The sequence below is a fragment of the Salmo trutta genome, chromosome 2, assembly GCF_901001165.1.
Source record: "Salmo trutta chromosome 2, fSalTru1.1, whole genome shotgun sequence".
NCBI lineage: Eukaryota > Metazoa > Chordata > Actinopteri > Salmoniformes > Salmonidae > Salmo > Salmo trutta.
Genome location: NC_042958.1, coordinates 38,576,322 through 38,590,532, shown reverse-complemented (window position 1 = coordinate 38,590,532; position 14,211 = coordinate 38,576,322).

Below are 14,211 nucleotides of genomic sequence, written 5' to 3'. Positions count from 1 at the left end.
TGATACAGCCCGACAGGATGGTCTCAATTGTGCATCTGTAAAAGTATGCCCCCTGTACTCCCTGTTCACCCACAACTGTGTGGTCAAACACAACACCATCATTAAGTTTGTTGATGACACAACAGTGGTATGCCTGATTACCGGCAACGATGAGACAGCCTATAGGGAGGAGGTCAGAGACCTGGCAGTGTGGTGCCAGGACAACAACCTTTCCCTCAATGTGAGCAAGACAAAGGAGCTGATCCTGGACTACAGGAAAAGGCGTGCCGAACAGGCCCCCATTAACATCGATGGGGCTGTAGTGGAGTGGGTCGAGAGTTTCAAGTTCCTTGATGTCCACATCACCAACAAACTATCATGGTCCAAACACACCAAGACAGTTGTGAAGAGGGCACGACAAGACCTTTCCCCCTCATGAGACTGAAAAGATTTGGCATGGGTCCCCAGATCCTCAAAAAGTTCTACAGCTGCACCATCCTCCCATCCAGGCCTTATACACTAGGCGGTGTCAGAGGAAAACCCCCAAAATTGTCAAAGACTACTCCAGTCACTCAATTCATAGACAGTTATCTCACCTACCGCACAGCCAGCAGTACCCGAGTGCCAAGTATAGGTTAAAACTGCTTCTACCCCCCAAGCCACAAGACTGCTGAACAATTAATCAAATAGCCACCCGGACTACTTACATTGACACCCCCCCCCATTTGTTTTCACACTGCTGCTACTCGCTTTTTATTATCTATGCATAGTCACTTACCCCTACCTACATTTACAAATTACCTTGACTAACCTGTACCCCCTCACATTGACTCTGTACCAGTACCCCCTGTATATAGACTCATTATTGTTATTTTATTGTGTTACTTCTTATTATTTTTTACTTTAGTTTATTTGGTAAATATTTTCATAACTCTTTCTTGAACTGCATTGTTGGTTAAGGGCTTGTAAGTAAGCATTTCACGGTATTCGGCGCATGTGACAAATAAAGTTTCATTTGATTTGTTATCTAGTTGAGAGCTGAGCAGGCTTAGCCACAAAATACTATAATAGATTGAATGACAGCTTGAAAACACTCAAAAGTCAGTTCATTCACCAGTGTAGAATGGAATACACGTGAATGACCAGATACCACTTGACTTCCCAATTCAAGTCAGTCAGAAGAAAACCCACCAAAATACCCAAGAGGCCTGCTAAAACTGAAAGCAAGCCCTTAAGAAAGAGAAACCTAGAGTCTTTATGGCACGTACATCTATTTCCTCCCTGACTTTTCCTTTTCTCTCCTCCACGTATACTATTGGCAGGTGCCTTGGCCAATGGACATAATAGCCTTGGCACGCAATGACTTCTCTCTTCCCACAATGTCTCTCTAGCACTCATTGGTTTTCTCCTCTTCCTCCACAGGGAGCCAAGTAAAAACAGCTAACATCACATCCTGTTGGAAGTCCTTTTCTCTGCTCCACTTATGCCTTAACGAAATCATTATAAAGTGCTGATAATGAAATGGAAATTCATCTCTATTTCACTACATCCTCTCACTGTCACCTGCGTTAATTTTCAGCAAACTTAACATGTGTAAATATTTGTATGAACACAGCAAGATTCAACAACTGAGACAGAAACTGAACAAGTTCCACAGACATGTGACTAACATAAATGAAATAATGTGTCTCTGAACAAAGGGGAGGTCAATATCAAAAGTAACAGTCAGTATCTGGTGTGGCCACCAGCTGCATTAAGTACTGCAGTGCATCTCCTCCTCATGGACTGCACCAGATTTGCCAGTTCTTGATGTGAGATGTTACCCCCACTCTTCCACCAAGGCACCTGCAAGTTCCTGGACATTTGTGGGGGGAATGGCCCTAGCCCTCACCCTCCGATCAAACAGGTCCCAGACGTGCTCAATGGGATTGAGATCCGGGCTCTTCGTTGACCATGGCAGAACACTGACATTCCTGTCTTGCAGGAAATCATGCACAGAATGAGCAGTATGACTGGTGGCATTGTCATGCTAAAGGGACATGTCAGGATGAGCCTGCAGGAAGGGTACCCCATGAGGGAGGAGGATATCTTCCCTGTAACGCACAGCGTTGAGATTGCCTGCAATGACAACAAGCTCAGTCCGATGATGCTGTGACACACCACCCCAGATCATGATGGACCCTCCAGCTCCAAATCAATCCCGCTCCAGAGTACAGGCCTCGGTGTAACGCTCATTCCTTCAATGATAAACGTGAATCTGACCATCACCCCTGGTGAGACAAAACTGCGACTCATCAGTGAAGAGCACTTTTTGCCAGTCCTGTCTGGTCCAGCGACGATGGGTTTGTGCCCATAGGCGACGTTGTTGCCGGTGATGTCTGGTGAGGACCTGCCTTACAACAGGCCTTCAAGCCCTCAGTCCAGCCTCTCTCAGCCTATTGCGGACAGTCTGAGCACGGATGGAGGGATTGTGCGTTCCTGGTGTAACTTGGGCAGTTGTTGTTGCCATCCTGTGCCTGTTCTGCAGGTGTGATGTTCAGATGTACCGATCCTGTGCAGGTGTTGTTACACGTGGTCTGCCACTGCGAGGACAATCAGCTGTTCGTCCTGTCTCCCTTTAGCGCTGTCTTAGTCGTCTCACAGTAGGACATAGCAATTTATTACCCTGGCCACATTTGCAGTCCTCATGCCTCCTTGCTGCACGCCTAAGGCACGTTCACGCAGATGAGCAGAGACCCTGGGCATCTTTCTTTTGGTGTTTTTCAGAGTCAGTAGAAAAGCCTCTTTAGTGTCCTAAGTTTTCATAACTGTGACCTTAATTGCCAACCGTCTGTAAGCTGTTACTGTCTTAACGACCGTTCCACAGGTGCATGTTCATTAATTGTTTATGGTTAATTGAACAAGCAGTGTTTAAATCCTTTACAATGAAGATCTGTGAAGTTATTTGGATTTTTACTAATTATCTTTGAAAGACAGGGTCCTGAAAAAGGGACGTTTCTTTTTTTGCTGAGTTTATGTGGATTAATATGTAATGTGTAATAAAAAATTAGAATTTCCTCACCACACGCAAATACGAACGGTTTTGCGTCTCAACGGTAGAAATGGGTGAGCGACATTTCCTGGTTGTAAGCAAACCACAATATCCAGAATTTATACGATTTCAGGACGTGGAGGACCACCCCATGGAGGTGTATCCAATTGATGTGAGAAATATCAAAATGTCTGTTTTTGTAGCCAGAGGATTTTGAAACGGAACTGAAGTCTTAACTGATTGGGTTGCCATGTCATCAAACGTTGAAAGTGATGTTATTCCATTGAGTTTCCCTTTCACTTCAAAGAGGAAAGCATCCGCACAGCGGAACATCAGCACAGCAAGAAAGAGGACAAGCTGAGGTAAGGTAGCTAATGTTACGTAGCTAACTAGCTAGCTAGCGAACTACATTTGTTTATCTAAACCAAATCTAGCTAGCTAGCTTTCATAATACTTTGGCTAGACATTCCAAAGTATATCAATGTAATTTGCAACTTTGCAAGCTAATATTATCTGGTTAGGTTATGTTAGTTAACCATTATCTAGCTAACTACCACAGAGGCTAACGTGACTGTGTTCTATTTAGAGTCCGATCCCATCAACATCTGAAGACATCAAAATAAAACTCAGCACCAGGAACTAGTGTAAGTCACCTTTTAAAATCTTACTGAAATCTACTAAATCTTTCTAAGAGTTCATGATGAGCAAATACAGTTGAAGTCGGAAGTTTACACACACTTAGGCCGGAGTCATTAAAAGTCATTTTTCAACCACTCCACACATTTCTTGTTAACAAACTATAGTTTTGGCAAGTCAGGACATCTACTTTGTGCATGACAAGTAATTTTTCCAACAGTTGTTAACAGAAAGATTATTTCACTTATAATTCACTGTATCACAATTCCAGTGGGTCAGAAGTTTACATACACTAAGTTGACTGTGCCTTTAAACAGCTTGGAAAATTACAGAAAATGATGCCAGGAGGAATGGGCCAAAATTCATCCAACTTATTGTGGGAAGCTTGTGGAAGGCTACCCGAAATGTTTGACCCAAGTTAAATCATTTAAAGGCAATGCTACCAAATACTAATTGAGTGCATGCAAACTTCTGACCCAATGGGAATGTGATGAAAGAAATAAATCATTCTCTACTATTATTCTGACATTTCACATTCTTAAAATAAAGTGGTGATCCTATCTGACCTAAGACAGGACATTTTTACTAGGATTAAATGTCAAGAATTGTGAAAAACTGAGTTTAACTCTTACATCTACACGTTCCGCTAGCGGAACGTCTGCTCCAATATCCAATGATGGGCGGGGCGCGAAATTCAAACTCCTCTAAATCCGAAAACTTACACTTTTCAAACATATGACTATGTTACAGCTATTTAAAGACAAGACTCTCCTTTATCTAACCAAACTGTCCGATTTCAAAAAGGCTTTACAGCGAAAGCAAAACATTAGATTATGTCAGCAGAGTACCCAGCCAGGAATAATCACACAGCCATTTTTCAAGCTAGCATATCATGTCACATAAACCCAAACCATATCTAAATGCAGCACTAACCTTTGATGATCTTCATCAGATGACACACCTAGGACATTGTGTTATACAATACATGCATGTCTGTTCAATCAAGTTCATATTTATATCAAAAACCAGCTTTTTACATTAGCATGTGACGTTCAGAACTAGCATTCCCACCGAACACTTCCGGTGATTTTACTAAATTACTCACGATAAACGTTCACAAAAAGCATAACAATTATTTTAAGAATTATAGATACAGAACTCCTCTATGCACTCGATATGTCCGATTTTAAAATAGCTTTTCGGATGAAGCACATTTTGCAATAATGTAAGTACATAGCCCGGCGTTACAGGGCTAGCTATTTAGACACCCACCCAGTGTAGCCTTCACCAAAATCACATTTCCTATAAGAAAAATGTTCTTACCTTGCTTGTTCTTCATCAGAATACACTGCCAGGACTTCTACTTCAATAACAAATGTAGGTTTGGTCCCAAATAATCCATCGTTATATCCAAACAGCGACGTTTTGTTCGTGCGTTCTAGACACTATCCCAACGCTAAATCTCGGCCACGAGCATGACGCAAAATATGACAAAAAATTTCGAAATATTCCATTACCGTACTTCGAAGCATGTCAACCGCTGTTTAAAACCAATATTTATGCAATTTATCTCGTAGAGAAGCGATAATATTCCGACCGGGAATCTGCCTGTCTGTAAACTGAGGAAAAAACCAAAAGCCGGGGGCGGGGCGTGTCACGCGCCTAAGGCTTAGTCCATTGACTGACCACTCAGCATTTGCTCTCGTGTGCTTCAGCCAGGGCTTTGAATGACATCATTCCTGTTTTTCCCGGGCTGTGAGACTCCATTGTTGACGTGAGAAGTGTCACGTAAGAGCAGAGATCCTTTGTAAACGACAGAGATAATAAAGAAGGGCAAGAAATGTTCAGACAGGGTACTTCCTGAACAGAAGCATCTCAGGTTTTTGCCTGCCATAGGAGTTCTGTTATACTCACAGACACCATTCAAACAGTTTCAGAAACTTTGGAGTGTTTTCTCTCCAAAGCTAATAATTATATGCATATTCCAGTTTCTGGGCAGGACTAATAATCAGATTAAATCGGGTACGTTTTTTATCCAGCCGTGAAATTACTGCCCCCTAGATGTAACAGGTTAAATATCCACCGACTATTTCTCACATTCTTTATGTTAGAAATATTGTTTTAATGTCCAATCTTTTGACGTTAGAGTTTTTAGACGGAACCACTCTCTATAGACAAAGCATTCCTTGGTGGATACTGAAAGGCAGAGAGGGAAGGTTTCCACCTGCTTAAATGTACGACCCAGTGTTAAGATGTCAAGACCGGCACAGCCCCCCCTTTCCCTCTTCTGTGGGAGAGAGGGGTTTGACTATCTTCATGTGCCAAGCTGATCTGGCACCTTTGATCCTCACCAAGGAGAGAGAGTCATGACACTACATATGGATCAGCCAAAGGCAGGGATCCACTTTCTCTAAAAATGTCACTCCGACTGGGTCAGAATCATCCTTTGCATGACCGTCGAGGTGAGGCTCGGACTCAGTCTTCACCACACCTGCCACCACAGATAATTCATCCTCACCCTCATCAGGTTCAATTTCTGAGCCATCAGACAGCAGAATAGGGTTTGTAATTGGCACCATTTTTCCTCAATACACATCTTCCCACTGCACTCAACTCTTCTCCTTCTTCCTTGCTGTCCATAACCATGTCTATCCATTCACCACGCACATGCCACGCCTTCATCTGCTTAACTACTTGCAGAACACGCACTGATGACCTTTCTCCAATACCCATCTTCTGTTCCTTAGTCCAATTTACTAGTCCATGTATCTCTGGCCTCTCAATGCTCCCAAATCATGCCACAGTCATCAACCAGGTCTCCTCCTCATCATCCATCCCTCATCATTTACATTTCATGACGACAGCATCTCAAAACTTCTTCAATACAGCTGCCTGAGGAGTCGGATTCGACAACAGTTGCTATCCATTGGAGTGCTGCGATTGGTTGGCCAAAATCCTAGAGCGGAGTTTGGCGAAGGGTCAATTGCTGAAATAATCTGGGCCATGTTCAATTCCCAAATGTGACCCGATTCAGGAAACTAGTAAACGTCTGCAAAAAAGCGTAATGAAATTGTTGCCAGCTGAGCTGGTAAGGCTGTTTTCATGTTATCCATAGGTAAACAAATAATCGCCAGAGTGTCAAATGTGCACTCCGAGAGCGAAACGAGATGGGTGGGGCTAAAGCTTAAGAGGTTGTGAACAATGCTGAATGGGTGTAGACAAAGAAGAACTCTTCACTAGATACCAAAACTGGATACCAAGGCCATTTTCTCAAAAGTGAGTTTATAAGATGATCAACTTTCAAAGCAGAATTATTTTCCCATTGTTTGTCAAATGCAGTGCATGATATAATATTTTGTAGCTCTGAGTCTCTACTTTTATCCAATATAAAAAACACAATTTCAAATTTTGCTTCATAAGACCAAATCCAGATGGTGAGTCACAAATGTTCTTGAAAGTTGCAAAGCCTATTTCTATCTGAAAGGTCCAAAATGTTCAAACCTGCTGAATGCGCCCCTGCAGAGTATCAAATGGCATGAATCACTTGCACCACCTACTTTTAATGTAATTTCAACTGCAATCCAGGTCATTTGGTTATGCTATTAGATGAAGCACAGTGATAATACATTAATCTGCTGCATAAATAAACAAATATCTGACATTTTATTTCCATTTGAACTTTGCTGTGCTGTTAATTAAAGAGGCACTAGAAATTGCCCAGTCATTTCATGGCTGCTAAAATTCTAATAATTTGTTTAATTTCAGTTTGTGACAAAACAAGCAATTATAGTGTAGAGAATCATTGTACCATCTAAACCGCTGTGAAATATATTTTCAGCTTTTTGAAGCTGGTGTACAAAACCAAAAGTAAAAGATCCCTAAACAAACCTTGAGAACAAGAAGCATGGAAATAGCTCACAGAACAGATCTACCACTTCCAAGATTTGCTGTCAATGAGAATTGGAATTCCATTGGAATTAAATTCCAATGGATTGCAAATGTGTTCTGTGGGCTATTTCTATGCTTCCTGTTCTTTAGGTTTGTTTTGTGTCTTTTACTTTTGGTTTACTTTTGGTTATGCTTTTAGATCCATGTTAGGGGTATCATCTCATGCAAGACCAAGGGAGTAATCTATCTCATCACCTGTTCATGTGGAAAAGCCTATGTAGGACAAACGAAAAGACAATTAAAACAATGCATAGCTGAACACCGCAGCTCAATCAGGTGTAAGCACATTGACTATCCAGTAGCAGCTCACTTTGTTGACCGCTGCCACTCTAACCTGGTGGTCCCAGCGTGCACGACCCACGTGGAGTTCCAGGTCTCCGGCAGCCTCTGGAACTGCCGGTCTGCGGCCAACAAGGCTGAGTTCATCTCAGCCTATGCTACCCTCCAGTCCCTAGACTTCCTGGCGCTGACGGAAACATGGATTACCACAGATAACACTGCTACTCCTACTGCTCTCTCCTCGTCTGCCTACGTGTTCTCGCATACCCCTAGAGCTTCGAGCCAGCGGGGTGGTGGCACTGGAATCCTCATCTCTCCCAAGTGGACATTCTCTCTTTCTCCCCTGACCCATCTGTCTATCTCCTCATTTGAATTCCATGCTGTCACAGTTACCAGCCCTTTTAAGCTTAACATCCTTATCATTTATCACCCTCCAGGTTCCCTTGGAGAGTTCATCAATGAGCTTGATGCCTTGATAAGTTCCTTCCCTGAATATGGCTCACCTCTCACAGTTCTGGGTGACTTTAACCTCCCCACGTCTACCTTTGACTCATTCCTCTCTGCCTCCTTCTTTCCACTCCTCTCCTCTTTTGACCTCACCCTCTCACCTTCCCCCCTACTCACAAGGCAGGCAATACGCTTGACCTCATCTTTACTAGATGCTGTTCTTCCACTAATCTCATTGCAACTCCCCTCCAAGTCTCCGACCACTACCTTGTATCCTTTTCCCTCTCGCTCTCATCCAACACTTCTCACTCTGCCCCTACTCGGATGGTATTGCGCCATCCCAACCTTCGCTCTCTCTCTCCCGCTACTCTCTCCTCTTCCATCCTATCATCTCTTCCCTCTGCTCAAACCTTCTCCAACCTATCTCCTGATTCTGCCTCCTCAACCCTCCTCTCCTCCCTTTCTGCATCCTTTGATTTTCTCTGTCCCCTATCCTCCAGGCCGGCTCGGTCCTCCACTCCTGCGCCGTGGCTCGACGACTCACTGCGAGCTCACAGAACAGGGCTCCGGGCAGCCGAGCGGAAATGGAGGAAAACTCGCCTCCCAGCGGACCTGGCATCCTTTCACGCCCTCCTCTCTACATTTTCCTCTTCTGTCTCTGCTGCTAAAGCCACTTTCTACCACTCTAAATTCCAAGCATCTGCCTCTAACCCTAGGAAGCTCTTTGCTACCTTCTCCTCCCTCCTGAATCCTCCTCCCCCTCCCCCCTCCTCTCTCTCTGCGGATGACTTCTTCAACCATTTTGAAAAGAAGGCTGATGACATCCGATCCTCGTTTGCTAAGCCAAACGACACCGCTGGTCCTGCTCACACTGCCCTACCCTGTGCTTTGACCTCTTTCTCCCCTTTCTCTCCAGATGAAATCTCGCGTCTCGTGACGGCCGGCCGCTCAACAACCTGCCCACTCGACCCTATCCCCTCCTCTCTTCTCCAGACCATTTCCGGAGACCTTCTCCCCTACCTCACCTCGCTCATCAACTCATCCTTGACCGCTGGCTACGTCCCTTCCGTCTTCAAGAGAGCGAGAGTTGCACCCCTTCTGAAAAAACCTACACTCGATCCCTCCGATATCAACAACTACAGACCAGTATCCCTTCTTTCTTTTCTCTCCAAAACTCTTGAACGTGCCGTCCAAGAATGACCTTCTTGATCCTAATCAGTCAGGTTTCAAGACTGGGCATTCAACTGAGACTGCTCTTCTCTGTGTCACGGAGGCTCTCTGCACTGCTAAAGCTAACTCTCTCTCCTCTGCTCTCATCCTTCTAGACCTATCTGCTGCCTTTGATACTGTGAACCATCAGATCCTCCTCTCCACCCTCTCCGAGCTGGGCATCTCCGGCGCGGCCCACGCTTGGATTGCGTCCTACCTGACAGGTCGCTCCTACCAGGTGGCGTGGCGAGAATCTGTCTCCGCACCACGTGCTCTCACCACTGGTGTCCCACAGGGCTCTGTTCTAGGCCCTCTCCTATTCTCACTATACACCAAGTCACTTGGCTCGGTCATATCCTCACATGGTCTCTCCTATCATTGCTACGCAGACGACACACAATTCATCTTCTCCTTTCCCCCTTCTGATAACCAGGTGGCGAATCGCATCTCTGCATGTCTGGCAGACATATCAGTGTGGATGACGGCTCACCACCTCAAGCTGAACCTCGGCAAGACGGAGCTGCTCTTCCTCCCGGGGAAGGACTGCCCGTTCCATGATCTCACCATCACGGTTGACAACTCCCTTGTGTCCTCCTCCCAGAGTGCTAAGAACCTTGGAGTGACCCTGGACAACACCCTGTCGTTCTCCACTAACATCAAGGCGGTGACCCGATCCTGTAGGTTCATGCTCTACAACATTCGCAGAGTATGACCCTGCCTCACACAGGAAGCGGCGCAGGTCCTAGTCCAGGCACTTATCATCTCCCGTCTGGATTACTGCAACTCGCTGTTGGCTGGGCTCCCTGCCTGTGCCATTAAACCCCTACAACTCATCCAGAACGCCGCAGCCCGTCTGGTGTTCAACCTTCCCAAGTTGTCTCACGTCACCCCGCTCCTCCGCTCTCTCCACTGGCTTCCAGTTGAAGCTCGCATCCGCTACAAGTCCATGGTGCTTGCCTACGGAGCTGTGAGGGGAACGGCACCTCCGTACCTTCAGGCTCTGATCAGGCCCTACACCCAAACAAGGGCACTGCGTTCATCCACCTCTGGCCTGCTCGCATCCCTACCTCTGAGGAAGCACAGTTCCCGCTCAGCCCAGTCAAAACTGTTCGCTGCTCTGGCACCCCAATGGTGTAACTAGCTCCCTCAGGACGCCAGGACAGCGGAGTCAATCACCACCTTCCGGAGACACCTGAAACCCCACCTCTTTAAGGAATACCTGGGATAGGATAAAGTAATCCTTCTACCCCCCCCCCCAAAAGATTTAGATGCACTATTGTAAAGTGGTTGTTCCACTGGATATCATAAGGTGAATGCACCAATTTGTAAGTCGCTCTGGATAAGAGCGTCTGCTAAATGACTTAAATGTAAATGTAAATGTTGAAGCTAACCATTCAATCTCCTCCCTCAAATGCAAAGGCATTGAGCATGTTGCTCTACCAAGGAGAGGAGGTAACATCGAGATCCTACTACTACAGTACAAAGGGAGGCTTACTGGATATCCTATCTAAAAGCATTGACTCCTAGTGGTCTGAATATTACATTTACATTTTACATTTACGTCATTTAGCAGACGCTTTTATCCAGAGCGACTTACAAATTGGATCCAGAGCGACTTACAAATTAATATCGACTTTGATCTTAGGCCCTTCTTATGAACAAATTTATCCTTTATGAACAAGTCTTATAAATTGATATATTCTTGATGATGATGCTCATTATACATTAAGGTTGAACCAAAAGATTACATGTAACAAATATGAAATACGAAATTATTATGTGAAACTGAATGAAACAGTGTATGTTGATGCTAATATGATGTACAATATTCCATTATGTTTCTATATGGTAAGAATAACGTAACATATTTAATTTGCCATATATTATTTTTTAACAGTTTCACTAATTCATTTGAATTAACTTAATCATTATGACACACCCCTCACTATTGTCATTGGTTGCACTAATTGCACTGTTTGTCTATATAACCTGGTTCAAGTATTCATGACATTACCCTGAGGAAGGCACAGTGATTCCGAAACGTTGGTAAATACCCATTAAATTGCTGGGAGTTTAAACATGGGGTGTGCGACTTTCTTTATTTTGAAAGTTTAAAGCATAGTGATGACACACTGAAAATTCAACTAACTTTTGGCTGTATTTTTGAGTGTGGGTGAATATTGATTGATCAACATACCAACCAAATATTACCAATTTATCCACATTGAAATTATGTGGTATGCCCAGTGGGATATATACAGACTTGCATCACTCATAACCAGGCTACATTGAACCAACATTGAACTTATGTAAGATACAGACTACCAACAACCCATAGCCTATCATTAGCAATCGGTCTGACATCTATAGCACTCACCTGCAAGTGTGTTGAGGGAAATGGGACAGGAAAGGGGGAAGCGAGATATCTTAGTCAAGTGGTGAAAATGTCTGGCACTAGAAAATGATGCGCGCCATACAGCACAAAAACCTTGGTCGACATCGCAGCGAACAGCCGCCGCAGGAATGCTGTGTCCGCTGCATACTGATTACAGAATTAGCAATCATGTCATGCATTAACCATAAGCCAACTTCGAGTCCCAGTGGAATCAATCTTTCACAAGAACACAACTGCTGCAACCAAAAAACTGGTGGAAATGCATGTAAATATCAGTTTGAATTTACTCACCAAAGCAGTGGATCAACTTCAATAATTCGATAAGACGCACCTGGTATTGGCAGGTTGTAAGTTATAAAAGTTTAGCTCTTTCCGTGAAGGCTAACTCTCCAGCAACCCGATTTATCACAGGTGATGTGTCTGATATATATAAAAAGTTTGTTGTACAAATGTATTCCTGGTCGCGCATAGATTAATATAATACATGTACCATAACGCACTGGTGAACAGTGGAAGAGATGCGGCGCAGGCACTCCTTTACAACTCCGATCAACGAATGCTCTCTCTCTCTTTCTCTCTCACAGACAGACAGAGAGAGAGACGAAGTGTCTTCTGCTGGGTACTGACGCAAGGGCGCCCATCCTTTGCTTACCCAAATGGAGAGGTTTTCAACAGATTCCTACTCTGCAGTGCCTTTTTTGTCCCCAGGAAATATCACTTCATATTTAGTGTAAAATGTAAAATATAAGGTCACGTGTCCTTTAACTTAAAAACACAAACATATGGAAAACAATATGTACAATTGATATCGTTCTTCATTATTTTATAGGCACAGTTAAATTCTCTCTCATTAATAACGTATGTCATGATTATTGTATTTATTAGTATTTTATTTTTTATATATCACTTTCCACCCTGTTAGTTTGTTTAAATTCTCATTTAGGAGAACCCTTTCTGACAATAACACCATATTCAGGAAGTGTCATAATTTCTTTGGTGAGAAAACAATGATGCAAAGCTAAATAAATATAAACAATCAGTTTTATACATTTTTCCATGTTTTATATTGTTAATCTGCATGTCCCACTCATAAATTCCCACCCCAATAGGCTAAATGAGAGAAAATGTAAAAGGGTTTAATAAAGGAGTTAATATCATATTCAAGTGTTTATGTTAACTCAACCTAGCTCACTCACAGAGCTATAGCTAACTTAAGCTCCAAATATCCACCCTGTTAGGAAATGCAGGTTGGAAATTGCTCCCCATAAATTTGCCTGAGACAATATGTTTTTCTGAAAGTCAAATGTCCTTTTTCTGATAGAATACAAAAACATTTAAATATATATACTTTTTTTGTCTTTTGTTATGATGTCCAAAAGGCACCGGATTGTAGGAATCAACCAGCTACTGTATACATGTGCATATACCAGGTAAAATTAAGGGACGGGAGGACTGAGTATGTTCATGTTAGGGATTGTTAGTGTAGAGACCAACACTGTAACTGAGAGGAATTTAGTAAGAAATATGTATTCTATATACTTATATAAAACAAGATGGTTCCCCTTTTAGAATCGTTGAAGACAAAAACCTTAGAAAGAGAAACCTGAGAAAGAGGACGTGTTAGGTACTTATATGGCCGTGTCTCTTGTTCTGTGATTACTGTTCTTAATTTAACCTCTTGTATTATTGGACAAGTGTGTTTCTTTTCCCCATAGAGTCGATGTCCATGCCCCTGCGAAAATCTAAGTAGCATCCATCACAATCACTGATGTCTGCCTTCCGCATCTGAGGTGAAAGGTGGCAGACCTACTGTGGTGTTTGTCAGACCAGGAGATGTCCCAAACACGGTTTTCTTATGAAAACGTCTGTAACGGTTTGGATGACAAAATAATGACCATTCTTTGGAAAGATGAGGCTCTAAACCCTATGGTGATTTATTTTTTACTATCCGTTTTTCCATGTATACATATGTTATTGAATGTGTTTCTGTGGGCTAATAGCAGATAAAGTACCAGTCAAAAGTTCAAGGGTTTTTCTTTATTTTTACTGTTTTGTACAATGTAGAAGACATCAACACTATGGAATAACACATATGGAATCATGAAGTAACCAAAAAAGTGTTAAACAAATCAAAATATATTTTGTATTTGAGATCCCTCAAAGTAGCCACCCTTTGTCTTGATGACAGCTTTGCACACGCTTGGCATTCTCTCAACCAGCTTCATGAGGTAGTCACCTGGAATGCATTTCAATTAACAGGTGTGCCTTGTTAAAAGTTAATTTGTGG